This window comes from Ailuropoda melanoleuca, chromosome 9 (genome assembly GCF_002007445.2).
Source record: "Ailuropoda melanoleuca isolate Jingjing chromosome 9, ASM200744v2, whole genome shotgun sequence".
In the NCBI taxonomy this organism is placed as follows: Eukaryota; Metazoa; Chordata; class Mammalia; order Carnivora; family Ursidae; genus Ailuropoda; species Ailuropoda melanoleuca.
Window position 1 is genome coordinate 69,828,823 of NC_048226.1, and position 22,921 is coordinate 69,851,743.

Sequence of the window (22,921 nt, forward strand, 5' to 3'; positions counted from 1 at the left end):
GCCTAGTGGCTAAGAGTACAGGACTTGGCAGCCAGACTTCCTGGGTTTAAATTCACCTTCAATTAGCTGTGTGCTCTTGACCAAATTACCTAACCACTCTGTGCTCCCGTTTCCTCCTCTGCAAAATGGTACTAATAATGGTACCTACCTCACTGGGTTTCTGCATGGTGTTATGGGTTGATGGTGTCTCCCCAAAAAAAGGATATGTCGAAGTCCTAATTCTTAATACCTCAGAATGTGACTTTATTTGGAAATAGGGTATTTTGAGAGGTAATCAAGTTAAAATGAAGTCATCAGGGTGGGCCCTCATCTAAAAGGACTGATGATCTTATAAAATGGGAAATTTGGACACAGACGTGCACACAGAGAGAAAGCCATGTGAAGGTGACAGTGATGCTGCCACAAGCCCAGGAACGTCTGGGGCCACCAGAAGCTGGAAGAGAACAGGAAGGACCCTGCCCTACAGGTTTCAGAGGGAGCAGGGCCCTGCTGACACCTTGATTTCTGACCTCGATCCTGCAGAATTGTGAGAAAACAAATTTCTGTTGTTCCGGCCACCTAGTTTGTCGTACTTTGTTTCGGTGGCCCTAGCCAACAAACTCACGTGGATTAAATGCTTACTATGTGCCCAGACTTTCGACTATGCCTGATACTCATCAAATACCACATAAGTGTCAGCTGTCATTATTGTATAGATCTGCCTCATGCTTTTTAATGACTGCATATTTTTTCCTGTGGTTTTGGCAAAATTTATCATTTAAATATTTATTATCAAGCTCACAGCATTGTTTAAAAAATTAGTACTTAAAGGCTTACAATGAAAAATAATAGCACATTTCTTTACTCATCTTCAAACCCCCAGTCTCACTCCCCAAAGGCAAACATTTTGAATCACTCGGATCTTCCATCTGGTATTTATCTCCACCTATCTTTCTTTCTTTCTTCCTTCCTTCCTTCCTCTCTCTCTCTCTTTCTGTTATGTTAGTCACCATACAGTACCTCATTAGTTTTTGATGTAGTGTTCCGTGATTCATTATTTGTGTGTAACACCCAGTGCTCATTGCAACAGGTGTCCTCCTTAATACCCATCACTAGGCTAACCCATCCCCCCACCCATATCTCCATATTTCTAAGTAATGTGCTTGTACTGTTAATTCTTGATTTATCAGTTTGAAATTCTCTCTTCTGCCTTCCTGTTATGATAAATGAGGATTTTCATTTATGACAACCCCTATCCCTACATACACACACACCCTCTTGTTATCGTCACAATTTGATTATATAACCATTTTTTGTTATGTAATAGGTTGTTAAAATAGATTTTCTAAGTCTCTGAGACTGAACTGAGGCTCCAAAGATGAGCACAATAGGTACAGAGCGCCCACACTCCAACTAGGGATTCTACACAATCCATGCAAGGCTTGCAAATCAGGTGGCCCCAAAGTGATTCTTCCAGCCTTAGCCACTAACCCGCTGCGGTCTCAAGAATTAACTAAGCGGGGGGGGGGGGGGGGGGCCCGNCAGTCGGTAGAGATTGCAACTCTTAAACTTGGGGTCATGAGCCCCACATTGGGTGTAGAGATTACTTAAAAATAAAATCTTTAAAAAAAAGAGAGAGAGAATTAACTAGGGGGTTGAAGTGGCCTGTGTCGGAGGTTACGTTGGATGGAGTCAGCAGCATTGTTTTCCACCACATCCCCAAGGCAGGATGGGAAGACTCCTCCCATTCATCCTAAACTTGGTAAAGGGGATTTCAAGAGGTTCCTCAGAGAGAACCACAGGTGTTCCCTGAAGTTTGAGGAGGTAAGCACATACTTGATGACTGACACCTGAAACAAAGTTGGCAGGCCAGAAGCTGGCAGGAGCAGCCTTCCCAATAGCACGACAAAGTGTCAAGGTTGGCCAGCATTTCTGAGGACTGGTGGAGCAAGGATGCGGTTTTCTGCAGGCCAGACTGGATTCTGTGGAGGAGAGCTGCCAATAGGTGGCTTTCAAAAGTTTCCCACCCAATAGTACCATACGGAAGGATAAAAAAATGACTCCCACAAAGAGTGGACAACCAGAAGCCAGGTGCCAACTGGACAGTTGTCAGTGGTCAAAGATGGAGGTGCTCCCATGGGTAAGCCTTGGACTTAAGACATATGAGGAGGTACCCATCATGGATGACAATCCTGCAGGCCAAGAGTATCCTTCCTGTCCTTTCTACCCCTTCCATGTCTACATCAAACCCTAGAGGAGCCAGAGGCAGCAGAGTGAGCAAGACAGAATAAAGTGATGTCAATCCTCTACCTGGGGAGGCCAGATTTAGCAAATACAAGTACAGAATACCCAGTTAAATCTGACTTTTAGATAAACAATGAATTTTTTTTTTTAGTATAAGTATACCCTATACAATATTTGGGACATAATTTTCCTAAAAGTATTTGTTGCATTCTGGAATTCACATTTAGCTGGGCGTTTTGTGTTTTATTTGGCAGCCCTGCCTATACTTCTTGCCCACTGCAAATTTCAAGGCTGCATCAGGCCCAAGCTGTGGGAGAGGAGAAGTATAAACTGGATAAGAGCTAGCTGTCTGATATCAGATTACACTGGACTTTGGATAACCTGAAAAAAAATTGAGACTTTTCATTAATAACCTAAAAGTACTTAGAAAAGTGATAGAAATTGTCTGATATTCCATCCATGGAGCTTGAAAAAATAAGATAGCAGAGGAGCCTTCCAAGCCCATCTTGTTCAATAAGCTACTTACAAGTATATTAAGTTCAGCATTTAGGTTATTATTTCTATGTAATTTATTGCTGAGCCAAGTTGTGAAGGAAGATTGCATCTCTTGTACAACGTTCTATTTTTTCTTTGAGTTAATAATTGCCTACTTAAAGCATTTTTCCTATTTAAAAGACATTTCTTTCTCTGTGAACTGCACGTTCATGTCTTCTGTTGAATTGTTGTGCTTTCTCTTATCAATTTAGAAAAGTTTATTTATATATTAATAAAATTAACCTAAAAGAATGCTTTTTTTTTTAAAGATTATTTATTTATTTATTCGACAGAGATAGAGACAGCCAGCGAGAGAGGGAACACAAGCAGGAGGAGTGGGAGAGGAAGAAGTAGGCTCATAGTGGAAGAGCCTGATGTGGGGCTCGATACCATAACGCCGGGATCATGCCCTGAGCCGAAGGCAGACGCTCAACTGCTGTGCCACCCAGGCGCCCCTAAAAGAATACTCTTTTACAACATTTGTGTTGGGAAGCTTAGATTTTCACTATGCCCTGTTGTTAATATCTGGTCTTGCTCTTCCAAAACAGTTTTTCTCAAATCAATAGTATGACTTTCAACGCTTCCATGCTCAATTCTTGGTTAAAATTTTCCCAAGGAGATGTATACAATTAAGACACAGCCTATTAGCATTCTTCTCCTTCAGACATGATCATTCATCCTTAGGACTTATTTCCAAGAAGTTAACCCACACCAGGAAAATAGCTCCAAATACCACCTCACGGAAATTACAAAAAATTTCTTTCTAGATACTTTACTATGTGGTTGGAACACAAAACACAAAGATTAAAATCTCAAATTTGTTCCTTCCTCTGTCCATGATTTCATGATTCTGATTCTAATCTCATAACAAATCTAATTATTATTTTCAGTTTCTCATTAGAAAATCAGGACCTTGCTGAGATTTTGTCTCTGAGCTATCTTTGTAGTAATGGGAATTGTATGATAAGGTAAACGTGATATTCTAGACTACCGCCACGGCACAGAAATTTCCATTGTAAATGGTTGCAAACCACTCAGCTAATTTTCACATATAATTCTTTTCCAAGAATTCTTTTGTTCTTCAGGGAAATAAAACATTCTAAAAAAAGTATGTTAAAATATGAATTCAAGGGGCGCCTGGGTGGCACAGCGGTTAAGCGTCTGCCTTCGGCTCAGGGCGTGATCCCGGCGTTATGGGATCGAGCCCCACATCAGGCTCCTGTGCTGTGAGCCTGCTTCTTCTTCTCCCACTCCCCCTGCTTGTGTTCCCTCTCTCGCTGGCTGTCTCTATCTCTGTCGAATAAATAAATAAAATCTTTAAAAAATATGAATTCAAAAATGATTTTAGAAAACAATAGACAGAAAAATTGCATTTCAGATTAGAAGTCAGTGAGTCCCAAATTTATCAATAATTCCTCAGAAGAGCCTAGGATGAGCTCCATTTTCTTATTTTTATTATAAATTCAATTTTAAGACTGCAATGAGGCATGCTCATCCTCCTTTTTCACTGTCTAATTAACTTATTTCTCTAGAATGAATGACAGGCAGGAAGGGCTGGATTCCAGAATCCCTTGGCCCTGGAATAAAAAAATCTTTGCATGTCTTACAGATGCCAGCTCTGTTTAGTCTCAGTGGTATCATCCTCAGCATATGTCATATCTTGCATTCCTGTTCTGCTTTTCTCTCTATATTCAATGTGAAACTAGCTTCTTAAAAACCCCTGTCTTAAAAATTGACAAACGTTTCCTTACTTTGTCCCTTTGCAGCATACAAATTCATCTATCAGGTTTCGTGTTCATTTGACAGAGTAACAAGATAAAAAATCCAATCATGCACAAATCAATCAATCCATCAAATGTGGCTATCAAATGCAGGATAGCCAAAGCATTGTAGGAAAAAACACGAGTGTTTGCTGAGGGACCATCATCTTCCTGGCATATACTTTCATTTTTGCGGTTTTCTTGAACTCTCGCAATGGCTTCCTCAAAATAGAAGAGAAATCTGAAGGTCAAAAAGTCAGTTACTTACTGAATACCTCCAGCTTATAAATGTCAAGGTTTTCCCACTGCTCCCTACCTCACACCCAACACTCCGGCCATGCTGAACTGCAGGCAGTTCCTAAACTGATAATCATTATCCAAATGTCTCTAGTTAGTTCGGGACACAAAAATCATAATAGGAATAACCCTGATTCAGGGTTTCATGAAATTGATGGAAGTGACGTTGGAGAAATGCTAGAATCAGGCAAACACTGATAAATAAAAGTCTTGCAGGGTTAGACCATATAATTAAAGAGGAAAAAATGGACATAATAGGATCATCAAAAGAGAAGCATTTGAAGATCATAGATTAAGGGAGGCAGCTGAGAAAAATGAAGGACTTCAACACATCAAATGTGCTACTAGATATGTTTTGTTTTTAAAAGTAGATTCCCAAGCCCTAAATCAACTAATTTTGTTTATTCTGAAAAATTAGGACAGACTCACAGCCACTACCTAACTTCTGTTAAATATATATGACAGTATAGATTATATTTATAATTTTTCTTTTCACTTTCCAATATCAAGTTCTAATCAAAATTTCCCCTATCTTATATGAAATTTTTATGTTGGGTTCCATTCACATCTTCCTTAGACATTGTCTTTGACTGTGAGACTTCCTGTACTTTGTTTTGCTGTTTCAAGCTCTGAACCTTTGTCCATGGTGTTTCATCTGCCTGAAGGACCTTTCTCTGTTCTGCAAGGAAATACCTCTTCACTGCTCTCAACCTTCTCCAATGTCACCTCTTGTGTGAGAGTTTCCTCTAATCTTTCCTGGCCCCTCAGCCAAATGAATGAATATAGGAAGAAACATATAACTTAACAGAAAAGGTAAGTTACAAATGAACTAATTAATTATTTGGTGTCAGGAGGTAGTTTTCCTATGGTGGTTTAGGGCACAGGCTTAGGCAACAGGTTTCTTGGATTGAGCACAGATAAAGAACATTTCTGCTATCATAGAAAGTTCTACTAGACAGTACTGGAACACAAGCAACAGATTTTAAAAAAACAACAAAACACAAAGAAAGGGATTCTAGATTTCTTTTAAGTAATGGTAGTATTGCAGGAATGACTACAGCCCTGGGACCATGTTGGAGGGGCCCTTACCAATGTGAGAGGCTGGATGAGGAAATGATCTTTAAGTTAAGACTTGAGTAGGAATGTGTGTTTGGGAGGGTGGGGGTACTATGGATTGGTTTGGTAAAACAGTCCCAGGGAGAGGGAACTGTGGGCAGGGAGAACCTGAAGAGAGAGGGCATAGGATACCTTTGAAAGAAGAACACGTACTCATTAGGCTCTAATTCTGCAAACAAATTCATGGGTGACATTGTGCCTATATTGAAAAATAAGAGTATGACCTAAATGTGAATTAAGTGCCATAGGAAATAAACTCTCCTGGCTATACCAGGTCAGGATGATCAGAAAGAATGTGTCAGGAGATTTCCTATTAATTCCTTATTTTCAGTATTTGTTCATTTCACACTTATCACATGTCAAATGGTGGTAAGAATTCTATTAAGAAACTCATTGAGGGGCGCCTGGGTGGCACAGCGGTTAAGCGTCTGCCTTCGACTCAGGGCGTGATCCTGGCGTTATGGGATCGAGCCCCACATCAGGCTCCTCTGCTATGAGCCTGCTTCTTCCTCTCCCACTCACCCTGCTTGTGTTCCCTCTCTCGCTGGCTGTCTCTATCTCTGTCAAATAAATAAATAAATAAAATCTTTAAAAAAAAAAAAAAAAAGAAACTCATTGAATGCCCCAAATAGACTAGAGATGTTACATAATGAATGGAAGTTCATGATCTTTTTATCTTCAGAAGGTTTTTGTTCCAATTGAACTCACATCTTATTGATGGACATAGTAATTATGAGTAGAATATCAGATTTGGTTTCCACTGCAGTGTGTCTAACATGTGGCATTTCAGAAGCCTTTATAATGCTTATTAAAAATGCATATTCCCAGGGTGCCTGGGTGGCGCAGTCGTTAAGCGTCTGCCTTCGGCTCAGGGTGTGATCCCAACATTCTGGGATCGAGCCCCACATCAGGCTCCTCTACTGGGAGCCTGCTTCTTCCTCTCCCACTCCCTCTGCTTGTGTTCCCTCTCTCGCTGGCTGTCTCTCTGTCAAACAAATAAATAAAATCTTTTAAAAAAATGCATATTCCCTCTTTCCCTGCCATCAACAAACTGGGCAGAGGCTAAGGTCCATTCAAGATCTGGCTTCACCCGTAACGCACCGCCATGGTATTGCTACTGGAGGGGTAATGGACAGCAATACTGCTTTATAAGAGGTGCTGAAGACTGCCCTCTTCCACCATGCTCTGGCACATGGAATTTGCGAAGCTGCCCGTGTCTTGGCACCAAGCCCATCTTTGTGTGCTTGCATCCAACTGTGATGAGTCCATGTATGTCAAGTTGGTGGAGGCCCTTCATGGCAAACAACAAATTAGCCTAATTAAGGCTCGTGACAATAAGAAACTAGGGGGATGGACAGGCCTTTGTAAAACTGACAGGGGAAACCCCGAAGAGTGGTTGGTTGCAGTTGTGTGGTGAAGCGCAAAGGCACAAAGAGTCTCAAGGACGTCATGAAGAGTACTTCAAATGCAAAAACGGAACAAATAAACTTGGCACTTGTTTTAAAAAAAATGTCCATCTCAAGCCCACTATGAACCCACTTAGAATTTTTGTGGTGGGATCTACAGAGCTTACAAACTCCCTGGGTGGTTCCACTGCACACCAAGGTCTGAGAACCTCCACCGTACTGGGTAACCCTAAAGTGCGTTACGGCAGCCTGGGGCCAGCTGGCTGAAGAAGAACTGCTTGGAGATTTGTTTTTGTTTTTAATTATTAACTTAATTCTATACTTGATGTGGATTTCACTGGTTTTTCCATCAATATCCTTTTCCTGTTCCGGGATCCTATCCAGGAGACCACATTACATTTAGTCATCGTGTTTTACAGTCTCCTCTGGTCTGTGACAGATTCTTAGGGTTTCCTTGTATTTTTATGACCTTGATAGCTTTGAAGAGTCCTGGCCAGGTATCTTATAGAATGCCCCCAACTTGGGTTTGTCTGATGTTTTTCCCATAGTAATACCGGGCTTATGGGCTGGGGGACGAATAACAGGGGAAGTATCCTTCTTATCATATCACATCAAAGGTACTACTCTCAACAAGACTTATCACTGTTGATGCTAACCTCGATTATCAGACCAACGTAGCGTTTGCCATGTTTCTCCACTGTAAGTACTTCTCTATTCCAACACTGTTCTCTTTGGAGTCACAAAGCACAACCCACAACAAAGGGGGAGGTGGGAATTGAAGTTCACTTGCTGGAATGGAGAGTTGTCTACATATATTATTTGGAACTCTTGAAATTCTTTAGTAAAGGAGATGTATCTTTTCTTCCCCATTTATTTATTTACTTATTTAATAATTTATGTATACCAATATGGGCTCATGGGTATTTACTCTACATTCTAGGTTATAATCCAATACTATGTTATGTATTTTATGCTCAAATTTTCCAGTTTTGGTCACCTGAAGCTTTTTCAGACTGAGTTCTGTGTCCCTTTGACACACCCCACCCTTTGGTTTTTTGCGCATCTTAACAAGGTGCTCCAAGCTCATCTTGTATGTTTCCTACCCCAACTCTAGAATCAGCTATTTCTCCTAGTAGAGTTCCTTTTCTTTTTTTTCAAGATTTTATTTATTTATTTGACAGACAGAAAGCGCAAGCAGGGAGAGCGGCAGAGGGAGAGGGACAAGACTCTCCATCAAGCAGGGACCCTGATGTGGGACTCGATCCTAGGCCCTGGGATCACGACCTGAGCTGAAGGCAGATGCTCAACTGACTGAGCCACCCAGGTGCCCCTAGAGTTCCTTTTCAAAATATAAATTCCTGCCTCCCAACCTCAGAAACTAAAATCCAGTTGGTCTAGGAAGGGAGCTCAAGAATACTTATTTATTTTTTAATTAAATGAAACAGAACACGCTCAAAGTAAAAATTAATTCAAACAATGCAAAGGGTGTGTTTGTGTATGTGTGTGTATGTATATATGTATGTATGTCTATATATAGTGAGAGTCTATCAATCTTCTTACACAAAAGAAACCTAACGCCAGTTTCTTGTAACTCTTTTCAGAATAATCTACACATATTTCTGAATATGCATATATGTATACACATATGAAACACCTATATTTTTACAGAAATGACAGTATGCTACAACACATTAATGCACCTTGCTGTTTTCACCCAACAAAACATCCTGGAGATTGTTACAGGATCACACAACAACATCATCCTTTTCTATAGTGGCAGAGAGCTTTGGGGAATGGCCATGGCATACTTTATTTAACCCATTGTTTATTGATAAACATTTAGATTGCCCCTGCATTTTGCTATCACAAGCAATGCTGCTATGAACGTCCTGTATGTACGCTTTCATTCATGTGTTAAGATGTCACTATGCTGAACTAGTAGCAGCGAAACACTGGGCCAAAGGGTATATGCCTGTCGTATTTTCCTAGACTGACAAACTGCCATCCAAAAAGGTTATAGTAACATGTACTCCCACCAACAATGTATGAGAATGTGTTTTCTTCACATTCTTGGCAATAAATTGTTAATACTGTTAAACATTTTTATCTTTGCCAGTCTGATATGTGAAAAATGGTAATTCAATGTTCATCCTTCATGAGTGATATCAATTGCACTTTCAGGTTAATATTAGAATTTTTGTATATGTATGATCTCCTTAATCATACTTTTTGTCCTTTTTTTTTTCTATCAAGTTTTTAGTATTTTTCTTATTGATTTGTAAGAACTCTTTCTATATTAAGAAAACAAGCATATCCTTACTTTCTGTGTTGTAGGTATTTTTTCAGAATACATATTATTGTATTTCCCTGGGTGATTCTGAGGACAGCCAGGGTGGAACCACAGCTAGGGAATTATATATTAATTAGGGTGAATATGTCATACAAAAGGTAACTGATGCCTACTAGATGTGGTCTAAGGATAACAAAAACCTCTGTGCAAAACCATCTCAGCTACTGAGAGGAGGGATTCCCAGCACTAAATCCACCCTTTGAGGGGTAAGGCAGCAGCTACCAGGGAGATCAACAGCACACTGATCCATTATTGCGGGACAGCAGATGGCCCCTCCCCTTTCCTGGAATTGTCCCTAGGATTGGATACAGTTCAGTCTAAGATAACAGACTCTTTTACCGCAATAACCACGGGTCTTCCATGGCATTGTTAACCGGGCAGCGTGTCAGTTCTGATTATCTTATACACACATCCTGAGGGCAGAAATGATGGGATGCCTCTTCTCCCCTCTTCCGTCTTGTATTCCCCAAGTCCCAAAGCCTTGTGAGACCAAGATGGAAATGAACAAGGCACAGCCGAGCAGAAGAAGTGAACCAAATGAGGGGCCATGTGGAGAAGGGGGACATGACAGGATGTCTAGAAGAAAAGGCTCTTCCTCCAAAGGGAGGGAGCTGCCACCTGGGTGCCTAAGTTTCGTAGGGAGGCCCCTCCTTAGTGAGAGAGTCCCAAGAAGGGCCAGCTGGTGGGCGTGAGCAGAGAGGCTGCTCCAGACTCCCTTTGTGATCTCCAGAATGGATTAGAATGTTCTGCTGAACATAAAATGGAAGAGCTGTTTTATACATAACTTTGGACTCTGTCTGGCTAACCACACCTGCACTGCCCTTCCTTCCAAGACGTTTGTGTAGAGGAGGGCTGTTTGTTGAGGGCTACACTCTGGGACTGGACCCAACCTGAGGAATTAGGGGCACCTCAGACGAAAAGCACACACCAGTGGTTCTCAAAGTGCAGTCCTAGGACCAGCAGCATCAACATCAACTGGGAACTTACTAGAAATGCAAATTTGGGGACCCCATCCCAGACCTACTGGATCAAAAACCCTGGGGATGGGGCCTAATAGCCTCTGTTCTAACAAGCCCTGCAGGTGATTCTGAAGCTAATGTTTGAGAACCATGGCTCTTGCTAGGAGCCGCTGACATCTGCCTTGGCATCCAGGTTAGCAGAACGGAGCCTGTGAGCAAAAAGAAGGCACCACGTGCAGGAGGGGCACTCAGGATCTTCTCTCTGGGGTAGAGGCACATGGGGTACCGCTGCCATCTGGCTCCCGGCACTTCCAGGTGCATGTTTGTTGGGAGTAAATACTTGCCCCGAGAGCTGGCACAGGGCTGTGTGCGTACTTCCCAGATGGGCTTCTGAACTAGAGCCTCCTACACAAGGTTCCAGGGGAGGCCCTGGGGAACCGGAGCTGGTCTACAGGGAAGGAATTCTTTAAAATCCGCCCCCACCTGCGGAGGTGGGGTTCTGAAGGAGAGTCGGTTGCACTAGGGATGGGGAGGCCAATTCTTCTGTTTCAACCAAAGCGAAGTGAGGGCTCTGCGTGAGCGGCCCCAGTCACACTGCTTCTCTGGATTTCAGAGTGGAGCAAACTGGGCTTTATTCACCCAACTCAAGAGAAGTTCGCCTTGGCAAAATGAAAGAACAAGATTTTATGTATATATCTTGATAGATTTTTCATGGCTCCAAAATAATTCTGGGCCTGGACCATCATGCCAGTTGTCTCTGTCAGCAAGTAACCTTAATGAGTACCATCTTGTGATTTATTGCCAAGTCACATTTTTCGCAAATATTTTCCTATAAAATATTTAAGGCTACATCTGACTTTGGGTCTTTGGAAGAGATTAAGTTTCCTCTAAATGTCTAATGCATTCTCTAGTGTTTTGGCCACAGTGATGCCACTGGGAATGCAACTGTCGGGAATCTGCCCTGGGGTGTTGGGGGGGACTGGCACCTTGTCACCCTCCGCTCAACAGACCTTCATATCAACTAGGAAAGATGCAGCAGACCTAAAATTTTCAAATTATTTCTCAATTATAAGCCTCTATTTCAATTCCTTTGCTAGAAGTCAAATTCAGAAACTCCAAATACCAAAATGATTCTTTAAAAAACGTTCAGTTTCAAAAGCCATCTTAGTCCCCGCCTGAGGTCAGGAGGCAAAAGGGGTTGCATGCGCGCTTCATGGGAAGGCTCCATCTCATCAGGGATATTGGGTGAAAGCTGGAGGCCTTCCAGCAAGGGGCAACAGAAGCTGGCCGTGCGGCAAGCTGGACGTTGTGTGGTCCCTGCGGGAAGAACAGACACCACTGAGACCAAACAGGTCTCTCTAACCGTCCTGCTCCAGGGTGAGAGAAGCAAATTCCAAGGCCCCGGATGCTGAGATGCTGGGATGCTGGCATTTACACTGGCATTACACTTCAGGACGCAAACGAAGAGCTCTGGAGGAGCTGTGCGTATTTCCTATAGGGTTTCAGTAGCTTTCACACACACACACACACACACACACACACACACACTCTCTCTCTCTCTCTCTCTCTCTCTCTCTCTCTCTCTCTCCCTCACTTCAAACTGTCTTTCTGCAAAGACAGCGTCATATTTATATATTATGTTAACAAGTCTCTCTGGTCTCCCTGACATGCATTTCTAATAGTGGTTCTGGAGGTCAAAAAAAGCCAACCTCTGGATCTCCCGCAGTAGTGAGGATTCGACCCAAAGCCTCCAGACCCCACAACATGATATGCCAAATTGTGCGTATGAATATTTTTACCCCTACAATCAAGAGGACATAACTTTCATCAGAGAGTCACAAAGGTCCATAGGTATTTAAGTTGTTCACATTTAAATGCCATGGCCATGATTAATTTCTGTTGTCTGCGCGTGGACATTCCTCAAGGACCACGGTGAAAGTTATTCACCAGGACCTCCGCATCCAACACAGCACGACTCACCACACAGAGACCCCATATCAGACTCATTGCCATATCTTTGTTTTCTGAGGAAAAAGGAATACTCTCACTTAGAATAGTGTTCTTATACCCCAAACTTCATTCTAAATTCAGTTGTTAATATTTGTCCTTTAAGGTTTTAAGGTTTTGTTTTTTAATTAAAAAGAGAAAAAAATATTATAGACAAAATTTAAGTCCTCTTGATTCCTGGTCTAATTCCTGTTTCCAAAAGTAACTACAATGATGAGTTCAGCTTGCGTCCCTTCAGCCCATTGTTTAAAGCTTGTACAGATATGTATCCCTGAACAATATATACATCGCTCTTATATATTTAACATTCTGAGCGCATTGTTCTGCAACTTGTTTTCTTCACTCAAAATTATACTTTTGGAACTTATCCATATTGATATACAAAAATCTAGTTCGTGCCTTCCCATTTGCTATTTTCTATTTTAATGTTTAAATGCACATTTTATTTATTCATCATTGATGGATACTCCTGGACTTTATTAACGTCTCCTTGAGCGAGTCTCCTTGTGAGAGCGTCTTCCTAGGGCGGAGACCTAAAAGCGGCACTGCTCCACAGGCATGTGCATCTCCGTATTTAATAAATACTGCCAAATGGATCTCCGAAGTGGAGCATATCAATGTTCCCTCCTCCAGCAGCATCTGAGACTGGGGCTCAGATGGGCATGTACCTGATCTGAGACCTCCTGCCTCCTTCCACTTTCTGTGTTCGGGTAGCTATTTCTCTGAGCACAGAGATGACAGCCCTCCAAATAAAGGCTTGGGAAGGGAATCGTGGCCAAACTGCTTTCAATCCATGAGGCACTGGTAACTTCCTGTGGCCTACACCATCGGGTTGTGTCCCAGCCCAACTGTTGAGATTCTTAGCTCTTATTTTTCCTGACTTGATAAAATAAGTGGAAACTCTTCATCCAGTCATCCCTGTGTTGTAAACTGACCCCACCCAGGGTCCTGATACTGACCAGGAAGGGACCAAGTATCACCTTGGTTTGACCTTAGGTTAGGTAAGGCCCATGTGGCTGCTTGGCTTGGCTTGTCCATTCATTACACAAGTATCTCCTGAGCGCCTGAGTCAGGGGGTGCAAAGGTCAAAAGGACAGTCCTATAGTCGCCCCCTGTAGAGGATGTGCACTAGCAGCTCTGGTTCTTATCTCCACCAGTCCTTCCAACGCGCCTGTAAAGTAGGTACTATTATTATCTCCATCTTACTGGGCAGGAAACTAAGGCTTTGAGTTCAGGATGATCTTGTTTTCCCAGGCAGAGCTAAGGTTCCAGCACATCTCTGTTGTCAGACACAACGTCTAAATAAATTATGTATTTTAATGGGAAATGATGGCGGGAAGGGTAGAGGATGCACAAAGGCATGAGGTGGGAAAGCACAGAACGCGAAAATGAAATTGTAGGAGTGGAGGAGGACATAAAACAGAAAAACCAGTTGGGATCAGATCACGCAGGGCCTTGAATGTCAGGTGAGGGCATTTTAACCTAATTCAGTGGAGAGGATGAGTCATGGGAGGCTTTTAAGCTGCAGAGTGATAATAATCAGAGCCAGAAGCAATGAGGACAATGGAAATTGTGGGCAAGAGCAGGGAAGCCGGAAGTCTAGCTAGGAGGTGAGGGAGACCGTGAGGTCTGGCATGCTCGACATCCATGCTAACCTGTACCCCTAAGGTTGGTAAGCTGGAAACTATAATTTACAGCCCTCTTTGTAGCTGGGCTTCTGGACAAAGATCCATGTTGCGGACATTGATGATACAGAGGGAAGAAGGTGCTGGGATAACCCGCTTTCTAATTTGAGGACTTCTATAGAGCCAGGAGTCACTTTCCAATTGTTGACAGAGGTAGTAGGATTCCAAGGGTTGGGGGTTGTTCTTGGAAGCTCTGTTTCAAATGCCTTCTGCAGATTTTTCGACAATTTGTTAGCTACTTAAACCTGAGATGGTTTTTTTGTTTTTTAAGATTTTATTTATTTATTTGACAAAGAGAGAGAGAGAGAGCACAGGCAGGGGGAGCAGGAGAGGGAGAAGCTGGCTCCCCCACGAAGTAGGGAGCCCGATGTGGGACTCGATCCCAGGACCCAGGGATCATGACCTGAGTCAAAGGCAGACGCTTAACAACTGAGCCACCCAGGCGCCCCTGAACCTGAGTTCTGATCAAACCAGCTTGAGTGGCTTCTATTCTGCAAATCAACCCTAAATGAGGGGGCAACAGAAGGAGTTAGGATTTCAACTTGGTTGGAAGCAACAGGGCTGGAGGGGAGGAGTGGATGCATACATTTCAGAGGTAGAAAAGTGCAGGATGAGGCAGAATTTGGGATGTGGGATGAAGGAAATTGTCACAGCTGATGCTGAGGTCTTACACAGCCATTATGTGGGGGGAAAACAGGGTCATTAATGGGCACAAACAGTGGATTTTGAGAAGCTGGCTTTAATCTAGAAATTTGGGGAAGGCCTACATTTTGAGAGGGGGAGAGAAGAGTCAGTTATGATGCAATTAGCTATCTAGAAGCCTCTTTCCATTGGAAGCCAGGGCTCCATGATGTCAAAGCCTTTGCTAGCTTAGTCACCATCATGAACTCTAGGCCTGGTCAGTGCTTGACATATTGTGGATACTCAAGAAATATCTGTTGAGCAATAAAGTCAGGGGTCCAACATACAAGAAGAATTATAAAAGGAAACACATTTTTAGAGCCAGAGGGTAGCAAATAATGTAGGAGGGATAAAAGAGGTAAAAAGTAAGAGAAAGACTACTAGATATGACAGTTGGTGATAGATAACACAAGACATTTTAAAAGTTTTTCAAAAAATAAGCTTTTGAAAAAATTTGAAGTAAAACATACATAGAGAAAGCATACATATCATACATGTATAGCTTGATGAATTATCAGAGACTGTAACCAACTTCCAGGTAAAAAACCGAATATTCCCAGCTCATCCAAAGCCCCCCCCCCATACCTCCTCTCAGCCATTAAACCCCGCTACCTAAAGGACACCACTCTCCTGACTTGTGGCATGATAGGTTAGTGTTATTCCTTTTGAACTCTATATAGCCACACACTGTATATTCAGTTGTGTCTGGCTTCTTTTGCTCAAAATCATGTTTGTGAAATTCATCTGGGTTTTGCCTGGAACAGGTGTTCATTTCATGGCTGTATAGTATTCCATACATGTACCCACATTTATTTATCTGCTCTTTGTAAAACAATTTTTTTAAAGATTTTTTTTTTAAATCTTTTGAGAGAGAGAAAGCACATGTAAGCAAGAGCACGAGCAGGAGGGTAAGCAGGAAGGCGGGGCAGAGGCAGAGGGAGAAGCAGACTTCCCGCTGAGCAGGGCGCCCGATGCGGGGCTCGATCCCAGGACCTGGGATCACGACCTGAGCTGAAGGCAAACGCTCCACCGACCAAGCCACCCAGACGTCCCTATCTGCTCTTTTGTTAATGGACATTTAGCTTGCTTCCTGGTTTTGACTACTAATAAAGCAGCTATGAACATTCTTAGATAAATACCTTGATAAACCTACACATATATTTATATTGGGTACACATCTAATATAGGATGTGAATATATTCAACTTTAGTAGACACCATCAAACAGCTTTCCAAAGTGGTTGAATTAATTTACACCCCATCCAACAATTGTACTTTACAATTGTTCTGTGTTTTCTTCAAAAGGGATTAGTGCTTTTTGGGTTCTATTTAGGAAATCTTACCCAACTTGGATAACCTGTCATGGAGACAGTCTTCTTTTAAAAAAAATTTTTTTTGCATTTTAATTTTTATTATTATTTTTTTTAAGTTCATGCCCAACATGGGGCTTGAACTCACAACTCTGAGACCAAGAATCACATGCTCTACCAACTGAGCCAGTCAGGCACCCCAATAGTCTCCTATTTTATCTTTTCACAGATTTACTGTTTTATCTTCCACATTCAGATCTATAATGTGCTTAGAATTGATATTTATATATGCTGTGAGATAGAAAGTCAAGATTAATATTTATTCCATTTGAATATCCAATTGGTACAGCACCATTAATCTGAAAGGACTGTCCTTTCCCCCGCTGTTGCACAGAACCATCTCTATCATATATCACGTATCTATACACGTGTGAATCTGATTATGGACTGTCTGCTCTAAAAATCTGACTGTGCCATTCACCCAAATCCTATAACTTCTCCCTCTTTGTTCTTTACTCTTTGTTCCAAGAAGCAGATATTAGCAATCAGCCATTTTTCCAATTTGCAATGAATACTGAGATTCATAATGAATGTTTTGCTGGATTGTTCTACTGGGAACTGTTTCCTAGAATTCCTTTCTCTGTGTGATTCTGGGTTGAGTCGGCCAGAAGTGAAGTGGTACGAGATATAGAAAGCAGAAATGAGGCAGGTAATGTTACAGTCTAACGGTGGTCATTGGTAAGAGGTGGCGAGACGAATAGACATGCTAGCACATTCCAGTTTGCCTTCATCTTTCCCCACTCTGCATCCTTCCTGTCTGCCTGCTCTGCCAGCAGCAACCCCAGGCCTGCCAGCAGATGCTGTGCTGGGAACATACAGAGGAAGCCATCATAAAGAGCCAACAATCCCCTGTAGATTTCTACCCTGGCTCCCCTCCCAATCCTACTCCAGCAGCTGGACTTGCCTGGCTTCCACATTTCCCTGTAAGCCCGGTCTGGTTAGCGACTCTTCTCTGAATCTTCAACTCCTCTTTCCAGACCTTTCCTTCCCTACCTCTTCTCAAAATTATGTAAGGTCTATTTCCTATCATACATTCCTTATCCCATAACTCACAGCAGTTCTGCTTCCCTGATCAAGCCCTGACTGATACACACACGTTGAAATAATCAATACAGTGTAACAGAGGCCCTGAAACTACACCACGGTAAAATCTGCACCAGACGAAAACCTGACAAAAGAACTGCATAATGGTATTCAGGGCTGACAACACCGGCATCACGATCACCCTGCTGACTTTGAACTTAAGACCTTGAAGCTGGCGAGTGCACCTCTTTGCTCGTCCTTCCTCCACCCATTTCTAGCTTCCTTGGGTGACTCCCTTCCTATATGCCCATGTCTGTCTTTCCCTTCCGACTGTAAATTCATTTAGGGGCGTGCCTTATGCATCTGCACACTGTAATTTGCCCAAAGGGAAGTGTAGGTCCAGTGCCACAGGAATGCGTGGAGGAGGGAGTGATTGGAAGGACCCATTAGCTCTGGCTAGGAGAGCTCTATGGGGCTCAAAGTCTCTATGGGGAAGCTGGCACTTGATTTGGGCCTAAATGTCTGAACAGAACCTCAATAAGCAGGAAGAGCGGGAACAAATAAAAGCGGGTGGATCGCGCACCAAGCACTCTGCTAAGGACTTTACGCATTGACTTACTCATTCCCACATCTCCTCTATGAAGCAAGCGCTACAGTGTTCCCATTTAATAGGTGGAGAAACTGGGGATCAGAATAACTCGGACACTAAACCATCACCATATCTCCTACTAACTAATATCCAAACAAAAACTAGCATGGGAATTGATTTGTCTTAGAATTTAAGAAGAGCTTTTCCTTGGGGGTGGTAATTTTAAAACTTTAGTATGGTCCTTGAATATGTACAGGAGGCTCAGAAAATGGGAAGAACTGGGGAGGGGAGGGGTTGCGTAGTTTTGTTTTCTCCTAAGAGAAAAGAAAAAGGAAAAGAGAGAAGGAGAGAGAAGAAGATGGAGAGGAGGATTACATAACCTGGCAGAAGAATTGGTGAAAGGCTGTTTTTTGGTTTTGGTTTTTGATTTTTGTGTTTTTTTTTTTTTTTTTAAGATTTTATTTTATTTATTCGACAGAGATAGAGACAGCCAGCGAGAGGGGGAACACAAGCAGGGGGAGTGGGAGAGGAAGAAGCAGGCTCACTGAGGAGGAGCCTGATGTGGGGCTCGATCCCGTAACGCCGGGATCACGCCCTGAGCCGAAGGCAGACGCTCAACCGCTGTGCCACCCAGGCGCCCCTGTTTTTGTTTTTTTTGTTTTTTGAGAGAGAGAGCATGCAAACTGGGATGGGGGTAGGGGTAGGGAGGGGCAGCAGGAGAAGAAGGAAGAGAGAATCCCAAGCAGGCACCATACCCAGTGCAGAGTCCAATGTGGGGCTCGATCTCACCACCCTGAGAATATAACCTGAGCAAAATCCAGAGCTGGACGCTCAACTGACTGAGGCACCCAGGCGCCCCCATGGATGTTCTTAAGAACATGACCAAGGAGGCCATAAAGAATGAGTAAAGGAACTTGTTTGGCTTTCTGTGACACATAACTTTCCATCTTCCCGAATTTTTAGTAAAAATAAAGTCTGCCATCCATACAAAGATATGTCCATGTGGATTTACAGAAAATAAGGAAACGGCCAAGTCTCATATTTGGGTTCTACAAAACAGCAAGACAAGCCCTGAGGTGAACTAATTCATAGGAACAGAAGGTCAGAACAAGAGGTAAACCAGAATGTAGGTCCCCCAGGAACATGCACAAGGCACCAGGCTTTCCTAAGTCTATGGAATGGGGTACTTGAGACAATCTTCTCTGTGTCTTAAGGGATAAGAAGGCTCCAGCTGATGCATCCATTGTTTATGGAACTGGGCCAGTGTGCTGAGCCCGAAGGCAGGAGGTACTGTGAACCTGAAGAAGGTCAGTAACGGACGGAGAGTAGGGCCAAAGAAGCTGCTGTAGGGGCCTGAGATAGGAAAGATACAGCCCTATTCTCATGGAACTCAACATCTATTGGGGGACTCAAAATGTAGGGGTAAAGGTAAGGGAGAATAATATAAGCCAGTGTCTAATTCAGTGGGTGATGGAACTCCTTCAAAGTCTATTCACCATTCAGTTATTTTGAATGACCTTTGGTAGCAAGGTTTTTGAAAACAGGCCAAAGGATGTCAAAAAGCACTAACCTAAATGTGTGTATATAGCATGGACAGATGCACCAACCCTCCACCATCTTCGCCCACATTCCCCCCAAATCCCACCCTGGGAACTGCCCCCTCTGCCTTCCTGAATCTTGATCAAAATTGGTGAAGAACGAGGAAACTCAGGACCTTTTGATCAGGGGCTTCATTATTCCAAAGTATTTTTACCTTTGGGAATTCTCTAGAACTAGATCCTAATTAATCTCTCAGTGTTAACAATCTCTTGGGAATGCCCGAGTCAACAAATAGTTACAGTGCATAGACCATGTGGAGCACTGGGGTTCCAGGGAGAGCCAGGACCCTCCCTCAGTGGGCACAGTGACTTCTTACAAGAAAGAAGCCAGGCATGACTTTTTTTTTTTTTTAAGATTTATTTATTTGACAGAGATAGAGACAGCCAGCGAGAGAGGGAACACAAGCAGGGGGAGGGGAGAGGAAGAAGCAGGCTCATAGCGGAAGAGCCTGATGTGAGGCTCGATCCCATGACGCTGGGATCACGCCCTGAGCCGAAGGCAGACGCTTAACCGCTGTGCCACCCAGGTGCCCCCAGGCATGACTTTTAAATGTGTAATGACTGGGCCAAATAGAGTCTTGGAGAAATGGTCAACATTTGAGCTGCATGATGGTCTCTCCTCCAATTAATCCTCTTTCCTTTGGTGCCTCTCCTTGTGAAAAGGGTTTTTGTTAAATATCAAAATATGAGGGATGCTCTTCAAGAGCTTTTTCAATAGGGCTTTATGTTTCTCAGAAGAAAGGAGATGTACAAATCCAGTAACTGTAACTACATGAAACAGAATGATGGGCACCATAATGTTGACATCATGCCTGAAGTGGAGTGATACTGAATTTATCTTTCAGGTTTAATTAAGGCTGAAGCCCCCGAAATAGCCCATCTCCAATCATTTTAGAAGAGGGGAGCAGATGACTTGAAATAATGAAGAAAAACTACAAAATGGCATCTCAGGATTTTGTCAGAAACCCTGAATCCTCCCAAGAGAGTTCAGAGCGAAATTAACCCCAAGGAGCTAGTACCCATCCTCTTGCCTGAAGCTGCTCTTGGAAATCAGGACGGGCTCTGCCCTCCCAGGTGAAGCCCTCTCGCTTAGCAACAACTCCAGAGCGTGGCCCGCCTATTGCTTCTTCACATGGCCTCCCTTTCCAAGCTCATGCAAATGTCATTGCTTTGCTCAAGATTTCTGAGAATTCCCAGGGGCCTTCTGGCTTCTAGCATCTGCTTCTGTAACATAGCGTAAATTCACAAATCGGCTTACTGTCCTCAAGTGTGGTCCCTGCTTAGGCTATGAAACTGTTGTTCTATAATCACCATTAAAAGCCTCTCGCGGGGCACCTGGGTGGCTCAGTTGGTTGAGTGTCCCGCTCTTGATTTTGGCTCAAGTCAAGATCTCAGGGTCATGAGATGGAGCCCCGTGTCGGTCTCCGACCTAAGCGCTGAGTCTGCTTGAGATTTTCTATCCCTCTCCCTCCCCCTCAGCCCCTTCACCCCTTCTCGCTCTCTCAAATAAATGAATAAATAAATAAAATCTTTAAAAATAATAATAAAAAAAAGCCTCTCACACAACATGGTGTGTGTGGGACACCTGGGTGGCTCAGTCGGTTAGGTGTCTGCCTTCAGCTCAGGTCACGATCCCAGGGTTTGGGGATTTAGTCCTTTGTTGGGCTCCTTACTCAGGATGGAGTCTGCCTCTCCCTCTGCTTGCCTCTCCCCCTGATTGTGCTCTCTGTCTCTCTGACAAATAAATACAATCTTTAAAAAAAAAAAAGAGATGGTGTGCGTGTGTTTAGAAAAGTTTATTCGTTTGGTCAACATCAAACATATTAGCGAGACCTGTTCTTACAAGTCTTTGCCAGGCTCATGCTCCCTCTCCTCACTTCCTGTCTTTCCTTCTTCCCTTCTTTTGACCTAATGTTCAAATCTTTCCATTTGTTTATGTAGACTAATTTAGCTCTCCTCAGCTCCTTCTCCTAAACCTATGCATAGCTAACTTAGTTTAAATAGCCAGGTTAAGTTCCTCCATGAAGGCCATCTTCCTCTCATGGAGTGTGGTAGTTTTAAATATGGCCACAGATAGGTCTTTCAAAGCTGTAAACACGTCTCTGACATGTCTTTCAAAGGGTGATACCAAATTCGCCTCCCCTTTAGTATGGGCTGAATTTAGGGACTCACTTCCAACAGACTCATGTGGCACAAGTGATGTGTGTGACTTCCCAGGTGAGCACATAAGTGGCACCAAGACTTTCTTCTCTCAGGTCACTCACCCTGGGATAAGCCAGCTGCCATGTCACCAGGACACTCAAGCAGGTGTGGAAACCCAGAGAAGCATCTGGCTTTTCTTTCTCCATTGCTAATTATTCCCACCAAACCCAGTTCTGGGTCGGAGCGCAAAGTGTGGTGGGGTGAGGGGAAGGTGCCGGGTCACAGCAGAGGAGCAGAAAGACAAGCAGCACTGAGGTGATCAAGTGCAATGGAGAGAGGCGCAGGCTCTGCGATCGCAAAAACCATGGTCTGAGGGCCAGCTCCCCTTCTTACGACCATCCCCTCGCCGCTCCTGAACCTGCAGCTTGCTCATCTGTACCGCGGGGTGTCATCTCTTTCACAGAGATGCCGGCAGGAGTACGTGGGGTGAGGCAGAGAGAGGCTTGGTGTCAGGCCTGGCCCAGTGTAAGTATTCTTTCAGTGATAATTATTTTCTCTGGTTGAGCACCTACTGTATGTCAGGCTCTGCGAGAGCCGCACCACGTGTATTATCATATCATTTTTTTAATACTCACACAGCAACTCAACAAGGTCGACAGGTTGTAATCGTGGCAGGGGGCCCCCAAAAGATATGCCCGAGTCATAATCCCAAGTCCCTGTGAATATGATCTTATTTGGAAACAGGGTCTTTGCAGATATAATTAAGTTAAGGATCTAGGGATGAGATCATCATGGATTTAGAGGAGGCCCTAAATTGGATGACTTGGCGACCTTAGGAGAGAAAGGAGGACACGAGACAGGAGAGACACAGGAAAGGCCACGTGAAGCTGGAGGCAGACCGTGGGAGTTATGTTGCCACAAACCGAGGAAGACCAGAGCTGGAAGGACTCTCCTCCAGAGCCTTTGGTGGGTCTGACCTTGCTAACACCTTCATTCTGTACTTCCTGTCTCTAAAATTATGAAAAGAATCAATTTCTATTATTTTAAGCCACCGTGTTTGTGGTCATTTGTTACAGGAGCCCTGGGAAACCAATACATATGCTTTTATCCCCACTTTATAGGTAAGGAAATGAAAGTGAACTCACTTGCTTGGGGTCTGTTTTTATGCAAAGAACCGATTTA

The 22,921-nt window shown here is 43.2% G+C and overlaps 1 pseudogene; it reads left to right on the forward strand.

The window, feature by feature from the left end:
- Window positions 1–2,101: 2,101 nt before the first annotated feature.
- LOC117803797 lies at window positions 2,102–7,603 on the forward strand (annotated as a pseudogene).
- Window positions 7,604–22,921: the final 15,318 nt, after the last annotated feature.